General features: G+C 41.2%; 1 protein-coding gene across 1 annotated transcript in view; it reads right to left on the reverse strand.

Annotated features, from left to right (window-relative positions):
* Adtrp (androgen dependent TFPI regulating protein) overlaps positions 1 to 23,858 on the reverse strand; it is a 155,383-nt gene extending 131,525 nt beyond the window's left edge. Inside the window, exon 1 of the mRNA XM_071613980.1 lies at positions 23,800 to 23,858. The gene's annotated coding sequence lies outside the window, so the exon portion shown is untranslated. The remainder of the gene's footprint in view (positions 1 to 23,799) is intronic.
* Positions 23,859 to 25,343: the final 1,485 nt, after the last annotated feature.

Raw genomic sequence — 25,343 nt, forward strand, 5'->3', positions numbered from 1 at the left:
GGGGAGGCTGGGCAGAGACTTGGAAATAGCTTCCTTTCTCAGCTCCTCACTGTATATGTATATGTATCTGTATATGTATATGTATATGTATATATTCTCTGTCCTGCTGATACATAGGGGCTTCCTACATCTCCTCCACTCTGTGGGGGAAGGTACGGGATGCCTGTTTTGTGAACTAGTCCTCTACACATTCAGAAATGCTGCGAAGAAGGGCTCAGAGTCACGATCCCCGAGTTGGTGGAATTTTTCCAACTTAAGATCCAGACCTATGTTCCTTCAGAGAAGCTTTGCGCTTTCCCCTTCTTAAACCTGCAGGCCCGTCAATAACAACCAGGGGGTTAATTAGTGGACGGGCTGGCTGAGCGAATGACATGATGGGAGTGTTGTTGAAATATTTAAAAACAAAGAGAAAAATTTCACCTACCACCTCATCACCCCACGAACCAAACAACAGGATTCATTTTTCCACAGGGTTCTGGAAGGGTGGTTTCTTGGGACTAGATTTTGTTAAGGAGATCAAATCCATATGTGTGTGTACTTGTGTGCATACAGAAATATTCGTTTATGCGTGTGTGAACATACATATGTATACAGTAGCACCCTATTCCATGGGTCTGAACCATACATTCAACCAAAAACAGATAGAAAATATTTGGAAAAGATGATATTTATCTGTACAATAATAACTGCATCCTGCTATTATTCCCTAAACAAGTCAGTATAACAACTGTTCACAGAGCAGACCATTAGGTTATATTAGGTTATCTAGTACTGGAAGGTGTGCATGGGTCATATGAGAGTTATCTGATTTTATATAAAGGACATAGATTGGCACATCTGCCTGTACACACATACTTACCTATATATGTCTGGGGTCTAATACTCTTAAAGAGCTTTGCATAGGATAGCACTTTGAACGCATCAATTAGCTATTTTCACTTAGTGATTCTTTTTCTTTCATCAGAAAAAATGTGTTACATTTTGTGACCTCTCCCCCCACCCCCACCTCCATCCGGCCCCCCTCCCTGGCTTAGAAAGGATAGATCAGATCAGCATCAGAGTAACGGAAAATTCCTTTTATAGGCAAGTTAGGCAGCATTCCATGGTCAACGCAGTGAACGGAAGTCAGAAGCATCAGTCTTAGGCAAGACTGAAAAAAATTCAAATGCTTTTCTGGAAATTGTTCTAACTTCAGCCTCCTGGGCTGACTGATTCCTTCATTCACCTTCCAAACATTTGGCACAAGATTATCTTTCAGGGCATAAGTTATGACCATTACCCATTACGCAAATTTATCCAAGCAAAAAAAAAAAAAAAAACAATGTGCAGCAAAAGTGGTTTGACATATTCTAAGGCTCGGTGTCTCTTTTGAAAAGGCAGCCGCTCTTCAGAGCAAAAATAGAAATTAGGGAGCGTCAGGAAAGCAACCTGCTGACTGAGCCATCCTCTCGGATACTTGTTCTATTTTCAAAGTAAGAGTATATTTTTTGATCGTGTTTAGACACTGTGTATCTTAAAGGCATGCACAGAGATTAATTGTTGTGTTTGTGACCATTAGTAACACGGGCTCTGATAAATAATCTGCTCAGAGAATTATTCCTCATGCCACACACAGAATTTTATTTTGTGTACTTCAGTGTTGCTCTCCGATGGTCCCGAGGGCTGTCTGTATTTATACAAAGATTCCTCGCTTCTTTCCAAAGCCTGGAATGTTTATGTTTTAACACATCATATTCAAAGACTCCAGTGTGAAAAGTAAAATGTATTTCAGAAAGCCTTTTGTGTCTATTCCAGAGTTATTTACCCCCAATTTTTTTTTCTAGCAAATGTGTGTATCAGTGGTTTTTCAACAGGTTCTAACTGGGCTCCCCAAGGGACACTGGGCGATGTCTGAAGATACATGTGGTTGTCACAACTAGGATCTAGTATATAGAAACCTCTATAATGCACAGGACAAAACTCTACAGCAAAGGCTTACCCAGCCCAAGGGTCAGTATGGCCAAGGCTGGGAGACCCAGGTAGAGAGTATTTTGGTTTGGAATCCAACACTATTAGTATTATTCCATCCAGGAGACAATGTTGCCTATAATACACCAGAACAGTCACCAAGGGCCTCTGGAAGGACAGTCCCTTGGCCCTGCGTGTGCGGGTTCCCCTTTGCTGAGCTCAAAGTTGGGAGCCAGCTCCCAGGACTCAGGGCTTAAATAGCTCAATATGGCACCAGGAAAGTGGTGCTTTCCAGGTTAGTCATGGCAACGGTCCCGACTGCCTGCGGAGAAGAGAGGCACGGAAATATGCCCTCAGCTGATATGACGGGAAGAGAATTTGATATCTTTAAAAAATACTTCGTATTTACTCTACCACTGATTCTCAGCATGACCTCAGGGAACTCCCTGGCTTCCAAACATCATGACTCATCTATTCTTGATGGTCTGTGACATATTGAGAGCGCATGGTCTTGCCTCTATCCATTTATTATTTTAATTTGTTTAAAAGGTCAACTCCATATCTCTATATTTTTTTCTATGTAAATTTCAGTCTCCCCGAAATAACAGGGAATGTTTGATTAGGGTCTGATGAACCCCCAAATTCTACTAGTGCTTACTCTAACAAATCCTAGGTGCACCTCTTCTGGGTCCTCCTTGCCCCATAAAAGAAGCAATTTGCTTGAGATATAGTCAAGGAAGGGCCCATGGGATGAATGTAACTATTCAAGGATTTCTTTGTTATTTCTTCTGTTTTTCTTTTTACATAGGACTTGCAAATATGAACATATTAACTCATTGTTCATCATTACTCTCATGAATTCGAAGATTTTAAGGCTGAAACAGACCAGATTTACCAAGTAAAATGAAAAGGGTTTACACTTTGCAGCAAGCAGTCTCAATTATGGCCTTCAGGTATAATTTTGCTACCATAAGCATAACTCAATGGAGAGACTGAACACTGACCAGGGCAGATTGTTTTATCTCTCTGAATGTTATTTATAAATTATGCCTACTATAGAGTTGTTACAGATTGAAAAATATAAGACATCATCAGATAAAAGATATCTACTCAATAGAATCATAGGAGGAAAAAAAAAAGAAACATTTTCACATTCATACTGATAAATGGCAAAATTCCAAAGGGGAAAAAAGAAAGTTCTAAAAACTTGTCAAGCGTAGGAAGGTAATTATCCACACGCCAAGGGATGAAAATTAAATTGCTATCAGACTTTCCATAAGCCACAGTAGATGCAAGCAGGCAAGATGGCAAAGGCTTCCAAGTTCTGAAGGAAAACGAATGGAGCTCTTGAATATTATACCCAGCCAAACTGTCCATGAGGCACAAGGGTCAGACGGAAGCATTTCCTGATACACAGTAACACAAAAAGCTCCCAATCATGAATTCCACACACAAACATTCACTGAGGGGCTCGCTCCAGAAATAAAGGAATTTTCAAAAGAGAAAAACAGGAGACCTAAGAAAGGGTTAGAATAGAGTACGAAGAAAAAGATAGATGAACAAAATCTGCAAAAGAATCAAACAGGCATTAATTGGACATTTCTCCTGGGAACCGCAGTGGTGAGCCCTGATCATGTTACTCTTTTATGGATTCCTTTATGAATAGGATTTCTATAATCTTAATAGCTACATATTCATTTAGAATATCTAAGGAGTTAGTTAAAGCTTCTAAGAGTTAGTTAAAGCTTGCTAATTGAATTCAAATGTTAAAAACTTTAGCAATAAAAGATAATGTGACTAATCCAAATTGGGAAATAAAAGGGGAGAGAGAGAAGATATTGTACTTAAGTAAAAATGCTTAATTTTCTATAATAGATGACAAGAGGCGATGTCTAAAATAGATAAATTAAAAGTCTAGAACGACACAGCTTGGTTCAAATGCCCCCTTGTAGCTCTTAATGTTTAACATTTTTTTCCCTAGAGGCATTAGACAATGAGATTTGATAAAACAAACAAATTACAAGTACAAAATTGGAAGGGAGGTGGAAAAAAATGATGACGATTTGTAGATAACATGCTTCCATAATTGTAAAGCTGCAGCAAATCCTCTGAAAAACTGTTGCAGACAGTAAATTAGTATATAATCTTGATAGAGGAGAACACATTAGAAATTGATCGTCTTACTAAAGTGTTAAAAATGACAGCCTTTGCAAACATAGCAGGAGATAAATGACCAGGAAGACACAAACTGGAAACACGTACAACCTTTCTGAGGAGAACTTTAAATAAATCACTCCTGATAGAACACAAGTCAAATCCAACGAGCAGAAAGAAAAAAATGTGCTGAAGTTATTTTATGCAAGTAATATGTTCCAAATAAAAATAGCAGCTATCCAGAAAAACTCTGATAAGAGTAGTGACTATTCACATAAGAATTTAAGATCCACAACAAAAATCTCAATAGTGAATACAGTGTGGTACTGTGGCATGGATACAGACCAATAACGGGGAAATAACAGAGAGCCCCTACATCATCCAAATTACATCCCGAAGCAGGCAGATAATAAAGATGATGTGTCGGATGGTGGGCTAAGAGAGGGCTTTTCTCACATTAATTTTTCTTTAATTTTTTTATTATACATAAAACAAAATTGTATATATTTAAGGGGTACGATGTGAGCTTGATTTGTTTTTTTGAAGACATTGTGCAATGATCAAATCAGGCTAATTGGCCTCTCCATCATTTCTATAGGGTGGATATGTTCAAAATCCTCTCTTTGAGCTATTTTGAGATATAGAACAAATGCATTGGGAGGACTTTTTAACCAATGTTTTGGGGACAACCAAGCAGCTAACTGAAGTGAAATGACAGAGGACCCCTACCTCTCCCTGTATTCTACATCAGCTCCAAAGCTATCTAGGAAAGAGATCTTTTTTTTTTTTTTAAAGAATTCCACTGAAATACTAAGAAAACAGCGATGACATCTTTTACAACCTTGGAACTGAGAATCCTTTATTAATATTCAAAGATCCAGACACACCAAAAATGATCAATCATTTCAACTATGTAAAAACCAGTTTTTTTTTCAGGGCAAAATATCATAAGCCAAGTCACAAGACAGATGACAAACTGGGGAAAATATTTCTAACACATTTCACAGGAAAACAGCTGACATCCAACTGCATAAGAAATTCCTAGAGGCTGTTAAAAAATGACCAGTCATCTGGGCAATGAGAGTGAAAGAAAGTTTCCAGAAAATCAAAATAGACTACTTTTAGATACATGAGAAATCGCTTCACCCCACTTGTAGTAAGAGAAATGCACATTAAAACTATACTGTGATATCAGACTTTATCTAGTAAATGAACAAAGCCCTGAAATCCATGACAAATGTGTGATAGGACACAAACTCATTAGTTACCAGGGAGGAACACAAATCTTCACAGCCCTTATAGAGAGCAAATTAGCAATGCTTACCAACATTAAAAATTTACTTACTCTTTGACTTAGTAATCCAATTTGAGAAATCTGTCCTCCACATACATCTCACATTCACCTTTACATAATTATATATGAACAGATTTTTTATTGTGACATTTGTTTTTAAGCAAAAGATTAAAACAATGTCATTCAGTAAAGGACTGGTTAAATAAATCACAGCACAGCTAATGATTGGAATACTATACAGCTATCAAAAAGGCAGGAAAAGAAGGAGGAAGTGGCTCTCTCTCTGATACAGAAATATATTCAGAAAATATTAATAATGTATCAATCCAATATACTATTTTGATATAAGAACAGGGAAATAAGTACTACTTGAATCTCTTTCTGTGTGTACAGCTCAGCAGTGTTAAGAATATGCTATGCAATGCACCTGCAAAACTTTTCTATTTTGCAAAACTGAAACTTTATACTAATGAACAGCCATTTCTCCCCCGTTTCATTTCCCCTCCTCCCTCTCACTGTCGTCAACCACCATCCCACTCTCTGTTTCCATCGATGTGACCTTGTCAGATGCCCCACATACATGGAACCTTCTGGTGTTTGTATTTTGGTAGCCAGCTTACCTCCTTTAGCACATCCTCGGGGTTCATCTGTGACGGACCAAGTGACAGGAGTTCCTTCTTTAAGGCTGGGTGTGGACACCATGTTTGGTTTATCCATTCATGGCACCTCGTGGCCACTATCAATAATGCTGCTACAAACACAGGGGTGAAAATATTTCTTCCAAATTCTGCTCTTAATTCTTTCATATAGATATACCTAAAAATGGGATTGCTGGGTCATGTGATAGTTCCATTTCCTTATGATATTCTACGTTTAGTGAAAACTAGTATATTTGCATAGATACCATTGTGAAAAATGTGAATTTTTAAAATAATTTTTGAAATATAACTTTGGTAGTTCTACTTTTTTTAGAATCTTCAGAGCTTTCCACAGAAGCTTTTCCATTTTACATTCCCACTGACCACCTGCAGAGTTCCACCTTTTCTCATCCTCACTAGCAGTTATTATTGTCCTTTTTTTTTTGAATAGTAGCCATCTTGATGGGTAGGAGACCATATCTTATTTTGTTTTTAATTTAGTTTTTAATGACTAGTAATGTTGAACAACTTTTACATGTTTTTTGATCATTCATATGTCTTCCTTGGCAAAATATCTATTCAAAAACTTGGCTGATTTTCTAATCTGGTTAGTTGGTTGTTTTCTGTTGTTGTTGAATTGTAGGTGCTCTTTACATATTCAGATCATATCAGTTTTATGATCTGAAAATATCTTCTCTATTCCACAGGTTGCCTTTTTACTCTGTTGATTGTTTCCTTTGATGCACAAAACACTTCCCGGATATGACTCAAGAGCATCAGTACAAAAGAAAAAACAGACAAATGGGTCTAGAGATAATTTTTTCCCCCTAAAATATCTATCTAGTCATCAATCTGTACCCCCCCCCTCTCTCTCTCTCTCTCTCACACACACACACACACACACACACACACACAAACACACACACAAACACACACACCCTCACCATGTATCCATTGCCATAGTTACAGCATCTTCTACCCTCTACACAACCACCGGATTTACAACTCCCTGTGTTTATTGTTATATCTGAGAAATTGGGGACCAAGTTCTTAAAAAGTTGGGATATTTTACCTAACTTCTTGTGCCCATTTCATGCCTGGAGAATCCTCTTCTTCCATCCAGGGGCACGATCCTGCTTACAATTTTCTGAAAATACAGCAACTTATCTCTGTCTCCCCACTTGGAATACCAAACATTTTCTCGTTTTACTGGCATCAAGAGACACACACATTCATTTAATATTGAAATTTATGGTGCAGTTGGAAAAACAACACAGTGATTTTGGGGATTATTTTTAACTTTTTCTCTTAGAGCATTGGCTGCCGCAGATTTTCGTTAGCATTTCAATCAACGTCTTTAAAAAAAAAAAAAACTACTATAAAATGAATTATCTCCCTTATGACATTTACTCAAATTTATCAAACATAGCAAAATATGTAATTTCAGCAGCAAATGTTGTGCCCCAGTTGCTGAATCACGATAGTTGTCGGCTACCATAGCACAAGTGCCATAGGAAGGCTCTGAGCAGAATCGTCCCTGGGTATGTCTGTCCCCACACCTCCAGGCACCTGCCCATACCCTAAGTCCTTTCTTGTCCTCATCCCTCTTTATTTTTTAATAACTACCCTCCTAGGAACTTCCTGCTAAGCTCAGTCCCAGTCCTCACACTGTGGGGGTCAACGCATCCGATGATGGGTAAATATTTACCATATAAATCAAACTAACAGCTATTACCTAAAATAGGTGCAGCTGACCCTCTTGCAGATTTGGTATTTACTAATTTTCCTACTGGCTAAAATTTACTTATAATCCCCCCCCCCCAAATAGGTTCTTTTTGCTTTTATTGGTCCATTACAATCATACGGCCCAGAGGACTTCATGGTGATATATTTCTCTATGTCCATAGTGATCAGCCCCTTCTCTCTCCTCCCCTGGGTCTCCTCCTCCCCTTGGATCTTCTCTGTCTCTCCTCCGTGGATCTCCCTCCTCTCTTCATGAGATCCCCTCTTTCCCTAAGCCCCTTTTCTTCTCTGGCTTCTGCTTGTGAGGGCGACCTCTGGCCCTTGCCTCCGCGAGTTGCTCCGTGGTCCCTCCCAGACATGCACAGAGGCGTGAAGCGTGTGACTCTGCAGTACCCAGCTCCTCAGCTGAATCTGAACGAGGGAAGCTCTGCCCTGTCCTTCAGCTCCCGTCCTGTACAGAGGTGTCCTTTCCAAGGTCCTTTCAGAGCCATGTTCTCCGTGGGCTTCACTATTTAGGATGGTCCTGAGCATAACGCTGCCTGCTGTCCAGTGCTCTTAGGGGCAGGACTGACCCACCTCGTGGACGAGGCACTTGTGTTTGCATGAGCTTCATCAGGCATGAGTGACTGTGCTGTTGGCCCTGAGTTCAGTGCTGACCAATGAGTGGCATAACAGTAGTCCCTCCTTACCCATGGGACAGCCCTATTGGGTGCAGAAACTGCAGGTAGCACTAACCCTGCTTCTGCTAGGGGATTTTTTTGTTTTTGCTCCTCCTCCTCCTCCTCCTCCTCCTCCTCCTCCTCCTCCTCCTCCTCCTCCTTCTTCTATCTAAAAAGCTTCTTCTCAGTAAAAAAAATAATCAGTGAGGTGAACAGAGAGCCTACAGAATGGGAACAAACTTTTACCACATACACATCCGATAGAGCACTACTCCAGGATATATAAAGAACTTCAAAAAAACTTAACACCAAAAAAACCCCCACAAATAACCCAATCAATAAATGGGCTAAGGAAATGAGCAGACGGTTCACAGAAGAAGATACACAATTGATCAACAAGTTTATGAAAAACGTTCCAACATCTCTAGCAATCAGAGAAATGCAAATTAAAACTACTCTAAGATTTCATCTCACTCCAGTTACAATGGCAATTATGAAAAAAATCGAGCAACAATAAATGTTGGTGAGTATGTGGGGATAAAGGTACACTGATTCATTTCTGGTGGGATTGAAAAATGGTACAACAACTTTAGAAAGCAGTATAGAGATTTCTTAGAAAACTTGAAATGGAGCCACCATTTGACCCAGCTATCCCACTCCTCAGTCTATACCCAAGAGACTTAAAATCAGCATACTACAGTGACACAGCCACTTCAATGATCATAGCAGCTCAATTCATAATAGCTAAACTGAGATAGCAGCCTAGATACCCTTCAATATATGAACGAATAAAGAAACTGTGGTACATATACATAATGGAATACTACTCAGCCTTAAAGATGAATGAAATTATGGCATTTACCAGTAAATGGATGAAATTGGAGACTATCATACTAAGTAAAGTAAGCCAATCCCCAAAACCAAAGGCCAAATTATTTCTCTGATAAGTGGATGCTGATCCATAATGGACAGGGGGGCAAGGGAAGAAGGGAGGAAGTTTGTATTGAGCAGAGGGGAGACAGGGGAGGGAGGGGTGAAAAGAAACCAGAGAAATGAAAAGTTGTGCTCCATTTGTGTAAAAAAATAAAATTTAAATTAAATTTAAAAAAAAAACAAACACTCTACCTTTTCACTTAAAAGAAGCACTTCACAGCTTCTCTTTGGCATATCTGAGTTGCCAGCATCACTACTCTTGTGCTTTAGGACTAATATTAAGTAAAACGAGGATTTTCAAATACAAGCTCCTACTCAGACAATCTGGTAACTGAGATGGCTACAAAGGAACAAACGGGCAGGTAGCATATACAGCTCTGATCCACTGGACAAGGAAGATTCATGCCCTGGGCAGGATGGGAAAGGACCTGGACAAGATCTCATCGTTCTACACAACTTACAACTTGTTAATTATTCATTCCTGATATCATTCCTTTTAGATCTTTGGACAATGGTTGACAGGATGAAACTGAAATTGGTGAAAGCAAAGCCACAGAGGTTGGGGGAGTGGGACATCTTTAAACAGAAACACACGTAAAACAAAGATATATATTGATTGTTTGATGAAAATACCGGCTGGAACTATCCCTGCATTTTCCTGGGGCAGGGTGTACTGATTCGGTGTCCTGTGTTTTTGTAGCGTGTAAGTACTCTGAACAACAAGAATCAACTCCTCCTGTCTCCTATCTTAGCTAATACACATCCATAGTAACAAAATAAAACATGTGCATGGTTTTAGGTGAGCTGATGTTATATTTTAAAATATCAAACGAAATATCAAATAAAATGGAATTAATTGCCATAAGGGTATCGTGAGGTCCTGTAAAGTAGGATGGCAATACATGAAACAATAATAAAGACACACATAATCTGTGCATTGTCCTCTATGTATTCTATAGATTTTCTTTTTCTTGCCCTCACTTCAACAAAGACCTTAATAATGCTGTTGTAATAAAGAGCTTCATATAACTTATTCTATGGTCAAGAATAAACCAAAGGATTCAAAATATAATTGTGTGCAATGCACGTAAAATATGAACATATTTTTATCTAAAAGCAAATTCAAATAAATGCGAACATTTCAAACGCTGAAATTATTTTCACATCTCAAAGTTATTTTCCTTCCGAAACAGTTCAAGTTTTCTATTGAAACTAGAAGCAAAAGCAAGTGATTTGTGAAATAAAATGTATAATAAAAACTACATAAATAGAAATTAGGATGAAGGAATAGCAAATATTAAGTAAAAAATATTTAGACAGAATCTATGGGTTACATTTATTAAGTGTTTTCATCAAACTCTCCACAAGTGTACGTTGGAGGGTTCATCCAGCTGCCAACAAAGACTTGATATCAATGATGACCATTTAACATAGAGAGACGTCTCTGAATCACTGTGTGAAAAGACTACGGATCCCTGAGGGTCCCCAGGGCCACCAATTAGAACAGGAGGAGAAACAAGATGCGGTCACCAACTGCTTCAAAGACACCGGACAAGGTTGTGGGCAAGTGCGTGTCTGGAGCATGAGCAATGCTAGTCAGGAGAGGTATTTGGACTCTCTGCCTGATGCCAGGTTAGTCCTAAGGAAGAGAGGGAGCAGCCATATTGAGGGGGACAGTGGCCACAGCCATCTCTTATCTACTGGGACCACTGACAGAACAAAGCCAAGTGGAAGTCCCTTGGTCATGGTCTTGGTGTCCATCTAAGCCTCCAACTTGCTGGGCTACACCCCAGATATGAATGAATTTTTTTCTCCTGACTGTCCTGATTTTACCCTAACAGGGGACATCTGCTCCATTGAATATAAAACCAAGTAATATCGTGAGAGGTCTAGTAGTGTCCATGTGGTTCCAGGGGGCATCTCACTGTGGGATCTCGTTTCATTGACTGGGGAGGATCGGTGGTCTCTTCCAGGCTTGTATTGAATTAAAGCAACACTTCTCTTTATTTGTAAGCAACTTTTCTTTTCCCTTCTACCTTGGACAGCCAGGTCCTCTCTGTTTTCTAAGTGTGACTGACACTAGGCACTTTTTCTTGGGCGAGTCCAATTAATGACAATAAAAACACCTATTAGGGTGTTTACCAAGTGCCAGGCGCTGTCTTGGGCATATTAAATGTATGAGCTGATTTCTCTCACGGCAAGTCCATGAGTTGGGTATAGTTTTATCCAAGAGGAAACTGAGGCACAGAAAAATTCAGTCACTTTACAAAGTCCTATTACACAGGCAGCCTCTAGTCCAAGTTCTTATTTAACTCACTACCTGCTGCTGTAGAAAATGAAGAAATGATGCTTTATATGTACCATAAGCGTGTTTGGCTTATTTTATAGGAAAAAAAAAATAGATTTTCTTCTAAATTGGTCAAAAATGATACATTCAAGAGAAAGTGTGATATGTGTTCGTTGGCTGCTTTTCCTACTGGGAGCGGATGCTACCGTTGATGTCATTAATACCAGAACTGGCTGTTATCTGGAACTCGTGGCTAGCATTCTATTTTACAAAGGGCCTCAGGTGCTCATGTAGAGAAGTAGACCCAAGAAAGCAAGAACCCCATTAAACCCATGGCCCAAAACCAACAAGGAACCTGCAAACCTTAGGGACAGGTTTGCAATGCCCCCAAATGTCACTGATCACAGGGCAGGAAGCAGTTAAAGCACTTTCCCCAAGGTCACCGTGAATGTCAGTGGAAGACGTGGGCATGGAGCCCAGTCTCTGGCTCCTCTCCCTGAGTTTCAGGAAGAGAGTCACATTCTGACATTCAATCAGTAAGACGTTTTGTTTGTGTTTAAGCATTCCCTCCCAATGTTTGTAACCTGAACCCTGTAGCATGGAGTCAATGCTGAGAAACTGGGAAGAAAATCTGACCTGAAGCCAACGTAGATGCCAGTCCCCAGATGCGGGAAGGGTAAAGTTAAATCTAGCCACGTTCAGGGAAGGGTGGCATAAAGGTCGTCTGCTAAGGCATTCTCTGCCTAACTCCCACTGTGAACCCAAGTCAGATAAGATCCTAATAGGTATAACCATCATAATAAAAGTCCCGATCTTTTGAGGATAACCCTCTCTATTATTCCATGCAACCAAATTCTAGGACATGTTTCGAGAATTTGCTGCAATGGCGTTTGACCTTCACCTCACTAAGGTACCATGGCACATCTGTGAATTGAGGGCGTGACATATAAGGTGACTTGCGATGAACAGGAGGGGAACTGTCTCTTTTCCAGGACTCTGAGAGCCAGGCCAAGCAGAGTGCAAGAGAATTGCCACGGAGAATGGATGTGTTAGGCCTGGATCTGCTCGACTACAACCGTGTGTCTCTTTCCCACCTGTGCTGGACAGAGGGACAGAAGATAAAAGCCACCAGATGCTGCTTTGTTCCTACAGCTCCCACTTCTTCCCTTTAGAGGATGATTCTATTGATCCAGTTTGCAGAAAAGCATCTCCTCAATACTTCCCAAGGGTCCTCCTTGCCTTCAAAGGAAGTGTCCAGGATGCACAGCTCGGAGACTGTGGGAAGATGCGTGGAGACACGCGGAGGAGGCCCCAGGCAGTCTTTCACACGGGTCGTCTGCCAGGATCCCAATTCCTTGCATCCCCGAGACTTTTGCTAAGTCCCTCATCATCTCCTAACTGGCCCTGGACCTCAGGATGCGCCTCTCCTGGTCCATGGAAACTGTTTCTTCCCAGCCCTGAAAGACTCCATGGACTTCCTCCTGCATCCAGTTCAGAATGGAAGCCCCTGGCACAGGTGAAGTCACAGACTGGGTGGCTCCGGGTATACCCCATCCAACCTGGGCACAGTGATGTTAGGAGGAAACACAGGAATGTGGGTGGGGGCTTAGGAAACCCTTTCCCAGGTGTCATCTCCACACCACACCAGATCAGACCACCTGATGCCCTGGTGCCCACCAACCTGGGCTCCACTGATGGACACATGCCTTAGGGGTCCCCCCAGAACTCTTCTGAAGTCCTTTCAGAGATCGTTGTACCTTTCAAATTCAATTTTCTATGTATTCTTTGTGAGATTACAAACATCAGCCTCTGCATTTCCAGAAAAAGAGGTCGGATTTTTCACTTGACTTTTCTACTAACCATATGATCCAGACAATCTGCTACCCTAAAGTGACAGAATTAGGTGATAACTTTGTTTCGTATTAGCCACGTGACTCCCGACTCCTACTGAATGAGATCCCTGAATTGTTAATCCTTGGGATTTCTCCCTGGAGACGTCCTTCCTTCCTTCCTTCCTTCCTTCCTTCCTTCCTTCCTTCCTTCCTTCCTTCCTTCCTTCCTTCCTTCCTTCCTTCCTTCTTTCCTTCCTTCCTTCCTTCCTTCCCTCCCTCCCTCCCTCCTTCCTTCCTTCCTTCCAACAATTTGAAGTCAGGCCCCAAGAGAAGAGTCAGTTACAATATTAGGCAATGCACTCAATGATAGACGTAAGCACACAGCTATATTTGAAAGACCTCATCATACTTTTTCAGGTTAAAAAATGTTAATTCCACAACAAAATAAAGTGCAATCGGCTTTTGAAATCATCATAAATAATTTATCTTTAATGATTTACATCTGTTATGTTTGTTAATTATATTCACAGCCTGATTGAATTAAAAGTTCTCTCACATGCCAATTGATTGCAAGGTAATGACTAAAAGAAATACAATATGCTCGTGGACACATATCTGCATAGATGCATGTGTGTATTCTGATGTTTTTTGCAATCATGTCCACATATCTACACATACATGTGTGCATGTTTACCCTAATATTTAGAAAAGAATCAAACATGGGTTTCTCAACATACACATAGAGAGATGATTGTATTAAGTAATACATACTTAATGGAAAGTTTCCTTTAAAAGTTCAATACCAGGTCTCAGTAATCATTAACATGACTCAGTTGGTAGTACAATGCTATTTGATAAATGGCTCTAGATCTTGAACACAACCAAAGTGCTCTCATCAGTAATCACAAGTTTGGGGTGACTACCCCAAGATCATTTCTCACACAGACATTCTGGAAGATGGAATTTGAGTTTTTGTATCCTGTACCTAAGATCGGTAAACTATAAAAATATGAATATATACCATTATTCATATTTATATTTATACAAATGTATGTTTAGTGACTTTTTGTCACTATCATTTGTTTCATTTTTAAAGTTCATTCATGCACTATAGAGTTATAGCCAGAATGAGTCATTGACTCACCTAAATGACATTGTAACTGCCAGCCAAGACGATCCCTACATTTTCTGAGTTCATTTATTTGTTTTTCTTCAAGGCATGTTCCTTTCCTTGATGTTAATAATAATAGCAAATTGAAATGTTTCCCCAAAAATATATCATTTGAAAATCTAAACATCCAGGCAACATTGAAAATTGTTTAGCATTCTCTACAAATTGCACTTAAAGCAATTTTAATAATTATCATAACCTAGTGACTTTAATACTTTGATATATGATTTTATAGTTCATGGAATAAATAGTAATAATCATGTGAAAGTATTCCTCAAGGAGAAAAGTTTAACATTTAGGAAACATTTATTATTTAAAATAACCTGAAGGCAAATGTACTTTCCGGAAAAGGTGCTTTATGGGAAATATTTCCTTTTGGTGATTTTTAAAATTTTCATCAAGATAAAAACATACACAGTCAAAAGTCAGATATTTTATAATGCAAAACACTAGTTCCTAACCCTGTTCTTCCCCACATTCCCAGAGACGACATTTCCAACTTTTCGTTCTATTTTCTGGTAGTTACATTCATATTCTAAATAATACACCTTTGCTCTGATTTCTCAATGTACCAATTTTAGGTATTCTCTGTTGACTTCAGATTAGTGTAGATCAGTTCTCTCACATCACCATTCACTTTTCCCTCCTGTCTCCTCTTTTCTCTATCAAGAGACATATTTGACTAGTCAATATTCAGTATTCGTTTTGATTTTATAAGTATTGCTCATTTCTGAGCCAAGACGATGTTCCCTCTCTCAGACGATGTTCTGGGTTTTTCTGAAGGTGCTGGTCACCCCTCACATTTCTGTTCTTTGTATCTAATTCTCCATGGGTGCTCTAACAGATTCAGTGGTCATTCATTCATTCAACAGACATACATGCAGTAGTTCTTTGAGTGGGTAATTCTTCCAGGTTCTGTAGAACATCTGTGCAAGAATCCCTGCTCCTTCACAGCTTAAATTCTAGTGGCGGGGGGGAGTCCATAATTTGAGATAAATATAATGAACAAGTATCATTGTTTTTTTTTTTTCAGAATATGGATTTTGCGCTGACGATAAAGTTGCAAAGATCCAGTGTCGATCAATGACCATGCTCAATAGGGGTGGGGAACCGAGGGCTGCATTTCAAGCACATGAGCAGGGCAGGCTCTCTGAGCTCCCACGTGAGCAAAGTGTTGAAAGAGGTGAAAAAGTGCGGCAGGTAGGATGCGAGGGATGATGCAGAGACAGCTACTGAGACAAGTAAGGTCCCAAGGATGGGGCATGTTGGGGTGTTCAAGGACTCGCAAGCAGGCTGATCACCAGAAGAAAGGGAGTGAGAGTGTGGGAGGCGGAGGTGTGGGGCCAGAGTGTCCTCCAGGTTACAGGTCTTCATGAAGATATTGGCTTTTCGCTCAGATGCACTCAAAGGTTTTGGTTTAGCTTCCAATGAAAGCCAGTCATAAGGTAAATGCTTAATTTACCTCTTATTTAACAGAGTGCTTCTAACAAGAGATGCTAAGTGGCTCCAATGGATGTGTGATAACCAGTCTACACGACAAACGAGCAAAGACCCAAAGTTCCAGTTCATGCCACCCATTAGCTCAGATCCAAGGGAAGACCCAAGTCACCCAATCATGCATGTCTTTCCATTCTTACGCTCTTGGCCCAGTTACCATCTTCCATAGGGACCCAGTCTCCAATCTGATGTCAACACTGCATACAGCATTTCTCCCTTCTCATCCCCAGGGAAACAATCCCAAATGTATCAAGTTGTTTTCCCTCAGCTTAGCCCCTGAGGCACCATCAAAGTCAAACCATAGACTCCAAGACACAACACTGATGAAACCTATTTCAGACTGTCTTCTAGAACAAAGAAAACCTGCCTCTCTTACTAGGGTACATTTTATCTAGCTCCTTTGCTTTATGACATACATTAAGAGCTGTTTGTCCAGGGTATAGTCTCAGTGTCCCATGAATAAAGTAGCACTAAGGGACCAACACAGAGGCCTAGTGGCAAAGACTTAGCCTCCTGGCTTTAAAACAAGGTGTCTGTTGATTTAACAAGGAAACTTGACAGAGCGTTGTCAGAAAAATCCATAAAATGCCACCCTCATCCCTGATACTCCTGATGGCCCCTGTGTTCCTGTGGCTGCCCAGGATTTGTGTACCACCACGTACTTCAGTTTTCAGATCAATTTGGTCTCACAGAAGCAAGCCCAGGAAAAGGTAGGATCTGAGCTGGTGGCAACCTCTCTCCAACAGGAATGAGCCCAGTCCTTGGTCTGCCAAGAAATACAACCCAGTGGACAGGGGTTATAGCTCAGTTGGTAGAGCACTCGCCTCGAATATGTGAGGCACTGGGTTCGATCCTCAGCACCATATAAAAATAAAATAAAGGTATTGTGTCCATCTACTACAAAAAATATTTTTTAAAAAGAAAGAAATATAGTATAGTTGCCCCTTGGTATTCACATGGGATTGTTTTCAGCACCCAAAAACTCCATGGATACCGAAATCCATGAATCTGAAAAAAAAATTTGATATAAAATGATACAGTATTTTTATATGACCCATGTACATCCTCTTATAACTTTAATCATTTCTAGATTATTTATAATATCTAACATAAATGCAGGGTCAATAGTTGGTATACTAATTATTTATGAAGAATGACAAGAAAAAAAGTGTCTGCACATGCTCAGTGCAGATGAAATGTTTTTCAAATATTTTCCATCCATAGTTGGTTGAATCAGTGGACGCAGAAACCTCAAATGTGGACAGCCAACTATATATGTCTTTCCTCCCTCCAAACCCACAAAGTATGATCTAGTCCTTTTTCCCTGGATACTCTGATCTTCTGCTCCCATTCTCAAGGACGAGGTTAAGATTTTAAGGTACCAAAACATCTCCTAAGTGTTCCTAGGAGAAAGCCTATTTTAGGCAACTCTCAGAAAGGAAAAATTTGAAAACTAGAGCAAACTGACAATTAATATCCAAGAGACCATCTCCAACCCTTCTCGGGGCTACATGGAAGTCAGCATAAAACAGGTTTGTCTCGATTCCCATCCAGGGGCTCATTGCTGCCGATCCCAGAAAACACCTTGTTATACCAAATTTATGGTGTGGCAGAGACCCCATTATGGAGGGTGAATCCAAGTTTCCTTCTACAGAGGAAAAGAATGTAGGGACCTTTGCAAATCCTAAAACGTCTCAGAAAAGGAGTGGACCCAGCAAAAGATTTTGCAGTTCTTGCATTTTAGAAATAATGTGATTCTCAAAGGCAGCCCATAATAGAAACCACTGAACAAGAGTTGTCCAGCTCCCCAGGGCTTAGCCTGATTGGGCAGAACAATTTAACTCAGAAATCCCACTTTGCGATTCAGCAGAAAACCACAGCCATATGTCCTAAGAAATAAAGGAAGGACAAGAGGAAATTCTGTGGTTCTCCTCTGTCTTGCCTAAACCCTTCAGCCATTGGGGGTTTTAGCACAGCCTCATCTCATCAGCAGCAGCTTAGGAAGGTCTGCACTACCACAAAAGCAGACTCCCTTCCAAGTCTCTCTCTCTGATTACCGTGGGACTGACAGGAAACATTTGATGGCATTCCTAATTCAAAAACTCCCCACTTCAGACTCACCCAGAGCTTTCATTTCCTATATGGAGCCCCGAAACACGTCATGATTAGCTCTGAACCAGGGCTGCAGCCTGCGTCAGAGAATTTCAAGGACGCTCCTCTCTGCACACGGGCAGCTCAGAAAGCAGAGCACCTGCAAATAGGTTAATGAGCCTCAGAATTGGCGGAGTTTGTCAAGACCAACTGTTGAGAATTCCCGTAGAGTTAAGTAGGATGTGCATCCAGCTCTGAGTAAATATCATTACCCAAGCTTTCCCACTCCTGAGCTCTGGTTTTGCAGCACACTTGGATATTTTGTTTTTGTGTTTTTGTTTTACCCTTCAGCTTAACTGCTTGGTGGCAGTCAGATTGGGGAGGTGGCAGGAATGTCACTTAAAATGGCCCCCTTTGGGGTAGAGCCTCCTGGGGTTCATTCCTGGAGCTTTCTAAGCCCTAGAAAGGGCACTTTGGAAAATCCATCACATTCTATTCATGTTTATATCCCAGGGAAGCAAGAAAGCAAGCAATCAGCTTATGTTCTCAGGAAAAAGACCAGCAACTGGCCACTTAGTGTCCCATTTTGATGTCTAATAGACATGGAACTTGGTAAAGAAGAAAACAGCCATCAACACTGCTTGCTGTAAATACAGGCCGTTTTAGACCTCAAATACTTACAGTTGACCTATGCGGAGAACAATTTCAGTGCATCTGTCAACCTCTGATTAGATCATAATCTGTATCATACGACAGAAAGTGCACAATATTTTAGCTGTAGGCGTAATGCAGCTTCGCAAAAACCACACCCACATGGCTGTCACTGAGATCAGGAAGCAAGAGTCAGGCACCCAGAGGCATTCAGCACCCTGGATTCCTTCTTCCAGTCTAGCCCCTCTAGAGTAGTCCCTGACTTCCCACACCTGGGATTCTTTTGCTTGTTTTGAACCCTGTACAAATGGAATCAGACAATATTCACTCTTGCATCTGGCTTTTTTCAAATAGGCAGCAATTTTTTTTTATTTTATTTTAACAAAGCCTTCTCCATCACTGTCCTGTTGATGAGGAAATCATTCATCTGCAACCGCCTGCTCTGTCCAAAAAGTGTCAAGAAAAGACATTCACTTTGGAAGTAAATGTATACATGGCCCCATTACAGGCTTGAGCCTGCCAATAAGCAGGTCCAGTTTCTAACAGAGGAGAGGAACTTCCGGCAGGTTTTTTTTTTTTTTTCCCTAAAGGAGAAAGAGAAAATGAGCTTTGTTCTGCAGCCACAATGAAAAGTTAAAGGATAGCAGGAGACCAGCTTGGAAAATTTTGCTCTCTGTGATGTGCACAAGAAAGTGAGATTTATTGCTTGAAATGTTGATGGACCAGAATGGAAAATGAAAACTTGATGCCTAATTGCAGGTAGTGCTATTTCCTTCCATCTTCTATCAGTATGTTCCCAATAAATAGGCCACTGCAAATGAGAGCTCACTTCCTGCAGTCTGTAGCTGGCTTATCACACAAGTGATTTCCTTAAGCCATTGGTCAAGGCAAGAACAAGAAGAAGAATAAAATCGTCTTTTATGCTTGAGCTAAATCAAAACGGCACAACAACTTCACTAATGATAAAGTGAAGCAAATGATTTAAAACAGTCAGAGTCCTAATGGCAAGCTGCGACACAATGAAATGTGACTGCTGGGTACAGAAATATTTAGGAGCCCACTTTTCAGTGCGAAAGTTATGGGATTATCCAATCATGTGCACAGGGACAACGTATTGCAATCTCAGAGTTATTTGACCACGCCGCAAGCCCAAGAACTGGGTTCCAAGTGAATCAAGCACTTGTTTGGAAGAAAATATAATCAAATAGGGATTATTTCAGTAACAGCCAAAGAGTTTCCCCTGAGTTCCCTGCCAGCCAAGAACAGGGGATTCATGCCACTCATTTTTTGAGCAAACCACATTTCTCTAATATGGCTGATCCCTCCCAGTCTAAACATTTTTCTTTGAAAATGTGAAACCCTGCAATTAAATCCTCCTCCCTGAAGGAAAGAAAGTTCACTGAGCTGAAAAACCAAGCTCATCCCCCATTGAGAAGACTGCGCACAGAGGGGACCGTGCTGTCTGCTGGGGAGCCTGCGTCTGGGCTGAGAGCAGAGGGTGGTGGGGGAGAGAAGAGGAAAACACTGTGCACATCTGCTGATCTCAGGTACTCAACACACCTGTGAGTGTGCCCGCGCACGCGCACCAGTGCAATTCTCCCTGAGAAACTGAAAATACTGCTAATACTCAGGATGGTTTTTATGCCCAAGATCCAGCGTAATAAGCTTGGCTATAGACTGTGCTCCTTTTAGTCAGGGTTCGCCTCCCAAAGGAAAGGAAAAGGCTTCACTAAGGAAAACAGTAGATCTATTAATAAGAGAATGACATGGTTCATTGGGTTGAAAAATGGCATCTAATGTTTCACAAATGTGATTTTTCCTTTTGGAGAATCTCATTCCCTTCGTGTTTAACCACAGTGGTGGTTTTACGGAGGGTTGCTTTGGGACAGGTTCAGAAATGTGTTTTTCCTCCCGATCGTCGCACTGTGTAATAGTGAGGGGATCCTTGAGAATAGGGTCAGCTCTCCAGAATGTAATAAGCCTGATAAAGATGATGCATGCTTATGCCAGTTGCCCAAAACATTCCCTTATTATCTTTCCTAAATCCCCCTCATTAGGGTAAATTAAGGCAAACTATCTCCAGAATGCCCCATGGTTAAATTATGTTCATTTCCCCCCCGCCAGAGACATGATTCAGGCTTAAACGTTGCCAGGAATAAAAGAAAGAAAGAACATAGTGTAGTCGCCCTCTCCAGCTGCTGGGATGTCTCTTTAGCTGAGAAGTGACCTGATTCTGAGTTTTAGAGAAATCGCCCTGATGGTTAGAGACCAAATGGGAGTTGGGAGAAACGGAAACCCGGAGAAGACCCAGAAAGCAATTGTAATGGCCCAGACAGGCAGGGAGAATGGCCTGATCTCCGGAAGCAGTCAACGAGATGGAGGCTCAGAGGAGGATTTCTGACACACAGCAGCCGGTGCTGTGCCATATGGTGGCCTCTGGTCACCTGTCACTACTCTGATTAAATTTTAATTAATCACAATAAAATTAAGCTTTTAAATAATAGAAAAATTGCGGTTGCACGGGTCACATTTCAGGGATTCAAGAGCCACTCTTTCTGGTGGCCACCTTGTTCGACTGTGCAAATACAGCAGATTCCTGCATTCGTGGAACACGCTGCCTATGGAGGCTGTGTCAGCAATTGCTCTTTGGAAAACCATCGATCATCTGTGAAAGTTGGTGACAGAGAATTTGTAACGGTGGAGGGACACGAATCTGAACCCTACCGTGGACCCATGTGGGAGATAGTTACTTAGCTCTTGGTGAGTGACATTCTCTCTACTCTCATCAGAAATGCCATCTCAAAGACACTTTGTGACGATCATATTGTCCAGAACATGTTTGTGTGCGTGGTGTTACATAGTAACACAGGATGGTGTGTGAGACAGCGACAGACCCATCCATGTGTATGTGTATAGAAAGATCTAGACATAAAATATGACATGTGATGATGGTGTTAGCTCAAGGCCTCTGGAAAACAGGACTAAGGTGGGGTTGGTTGTGCAGGAGAGAAATGCCTTTGAACCAAAAGGGGCCAGAGAACCAGAATGGGCAGGTGGGGCCCCCAGGCCACAAAGCTGGGAGGGGGTCCTGAAGTCAAGGGGAAAGGAAGTCCGTGGAGTAGGAAGTCTTGTAATATTCCAAGAAATCTTCAAGCAAATTCCAAGGAAGTTTCACCCAGGCTGATGGGAATCACGTCACTGAGCAGCGGGGTCCCAAGGATCTCAGAAAAGAGGCCTGTGTTCGTCATCCTTGTTGTGCTTGCTGCTTGCAGAATTAGATTGTTTATCTAATAAGGGATAAATTTCCAGGCCATATAAGGAATCCAAACAACTCCATAGGGAGGAAACGAACAAATAATCCAATTTTTTAAAGGGCAAGTGACCTGAAAAGACATTCCTCAATAAAAGTTATGAGAATGATTAATGCATACACGTGGAAAAAATGCTCAACCTCACCCATGATCGGGGAAAAGCGAATCAAAACCAGTATGAAAGATCATGTCGCCCCACTCAAAATTACTAATAATAAAAAGACCAAAAAGAAAAAGACAAACGCTGGGCCTAGATGTGAAGAGAGGGGAACTCTCAGGTGATGTTGGTAGGAACACGAACCAGTACAGTCATGATGGAAAACAGTATGAAGAGTCCTCAAAAAAAAAAAAAAAAAACTAGAAATAGGCCTAGAATTTAACTCAGCAATCCCACTACGAGGTCTGTCCCAAAAGAAATAAAATATTCAAGAAGTATCTGCATTCCCATATTTATTTCAGCACCATTTCCAATGGCCAAGTATGGAACCAACCTAGGCATTTATACATGTATTGAAAGGTCACACTGTATCCAATAAATATGCACAATTATTATGCATCAATTAAACCTAAAATATAATTTAAAAAGAAACTCACTTCAAAAGTAACAATAGAATCACATCGACAGGAAAAGGACAGGAAAAATATATATCCTACAAATAAATCAAGAGAAAACAGAAGTAGCTGCATCAGATCATGGAAACTCGAGGGCAAAGAAAATTACAAGAGACAGGAAAGAAAGTTATAATTATAATGATAAAAATTTCAATTCACCAACAAGACATAACAATCCTAAACATGTATGCACCAAACAACAGAAGTGCAAAATATATAAAGCAAAAGACAGAATTGATTAGAGAAAGAGATAAATCCACAATTTGAGGTAAGGCCTCAGCATCTCTGTCACAATAACTAACAGAACTCAACACCATCAACCAACATAATCCAAGGGACATTTATAGAATACTTCACCAGACAACAGCAAGAGTTACTGGTCACATAACATGGATCAACACAGACCCCATCCTGATCCATAAAACAAACTCCAATAAATTTAAAATAACTGAAATGTGGATTAAGAATTAAAATGTTAGTCCAATGTTGTGTGTTGCTTTGATGTCTGGTAAAACTGAAAGGGCCCAGCCTGGCCTGACCACAAATTCCCCTTCCCACTCTGCTATGGTGGATCAGTTTCCCTAGCCAAAAGTCTTCCTTACCTAGAAAGACAGCTGCAATTCTTGCATATCCCTAAGCAACAAAAATTCCCTGAACATCTATGGAATTATTCACACAAGTCAATCGCCTCTCCTGTGGTAAGTCAGAAGACACCTACCCTCTTTTTTTAAAAAATTGGTACATTACAAACATAATTATACATACTAGTGGATTGATTTTGTGGTGCCATATTGTACATGCAGGTTACATAATTTGATCAATCTCATTCCCCTTCCCTCCTCCCCAACCTGCCTCCCAGGTCTTGATACTACAAACCTATATTTTAGTCAGTTTTTTTTTTTTTTTTTTTTTTTTTGCTGCTGTGACCAAGGATCGGATCAGAACAATGTAGAGGAAGAAAAGTGTATTTGGCACTCACAGTCTCAGAGGTCATCTCAGTCCATGGATGACTGACTCCATGGCTCAGGGCCTAAGGTGAATATCATGGTGGAGGAAAGCAGCTGAGGACGTGGCGATCTGGAAGCAGAGAGAGAGTTCAGCTCTCCAGGGACAAGATGCATACCCCCAAAGGCATGCCCCCAGGGACCCACTTCCTCCAGCCACACCCTTCCTGCCCATAAGGACCACCCAATTAATCCTTATCAGGACATGAATGCATCCATTAGGTTAAGACTTTCATAACCCGATCATTTTACCCCTGAGCCTTCTTGCATTGTCTCACACATGAGCTTTTGGAGGACACCTCACATCGAAACCATAACAACCTGCCTCCCGCAACGCACGATGGTTCCCTCCATTTCTGAGTGTAAGCCCAATGCAGCCCAAATGGTGTGCAGCCTTCCCCTATCCCCCAACTCTGAGCAGAGGTGACTAGTAACTGCCGTCAGTCTAGCCTGTCCAGCCCTCTCTGTAACCCTGGGGTAGTCACTTCTCCCTTACCAATGGGCGGAGTAGGAGATGACTCCAACATGGAATCCCACAGAGCTACTTTCTCCACACACCAGGGTGTCCACTGAAACTCAATAACAGAAAGAGAACATTTTTCCAACATGCTCTTCTCAGCCAGTGCTGAGGACAGGCCTCTCTTGGGACAAAGCACATGATCGTGAGCAAGAAAAGGCCCTGTCATAAAAAGTGGAAGTATGATCTGGGACACCCTGCTGCCAGCACCGGCAACTGTCCCCGGCTGCATACACCCAGTCCATCTCCCGGTTAACAAAGAGGCCAGGCCTGAGGCTGAATGTGGAAACCTCTCCTGGGGCTCAGAGCCTCAGGATGGTGTCCAGAGTGCACCCAGTGTGGAGTCCACGCCAAGACCCCGGTGCAGAACTGCACTGTGCTCATGGACAGCCCAGCACACGGGCTAAGATGAGACCCAAAGACGAAGAGATTTTTTTTTAAAAAGTAAGATCAAAGAAAATTCAAAAGAAATATGATGAAAGGAAAAAAAAAAGAATTCCAGCACCCGAAATCCTTTAGGGGAGCAGGTCCAACAGGGGAGGCTCGTCACGCGAGCTGCATCAAGAGCAGCTGGTGTGGCTGAGAGATGGCTGTGACCAGAGGACGCAGAGCCACCTGAAGACAACCGAGAGGAGAAAGGCCAAGAGGTCCTTCCTCGCCCCTGTCCTGGCTCAGGTAATAAAGGGGCTGATTGTTCTACATCCCTACTGCCCACCCCCCAAAAAAACAAGAAGTCTTCTAACACCCAGAAATTAACACACTGTTAAATAATGTGTGGGTAGAAGATAAAATCTAAAGGGCAATGGAAGAGATTTGATGAGGGACCAAATACTGAGAAGGAGGAAGGAATGGAGGACACCGTCCAGTTCAGACGATGAGAGGAGAAAAGTGAGTCCTGGCCGGTCACCTCGAGAAATCAACACAGGTTTGTGAATTCTGCTAACGAGTTGGCCACCTTGGGGATCTGAAGGTTCAGAGTTCTGAAGGGGAAAGTTGATAGGT

This window comes from Marmota flaviventris, chromosome 6 (genome assembly GCF_047511675.1).
Source record: "Marmota flaviventris isolate mMarFla1 chromosome 6, mMarFla1.hap1, whole genome shotgun sequence".
Classification (NCBI taxonomy): domain Eukaryota; kingdom Metazoa; phylum Chordata; class Mammalia; order Rodentia; family Sciuridae; genus Marmota; species Marmota flaviventris.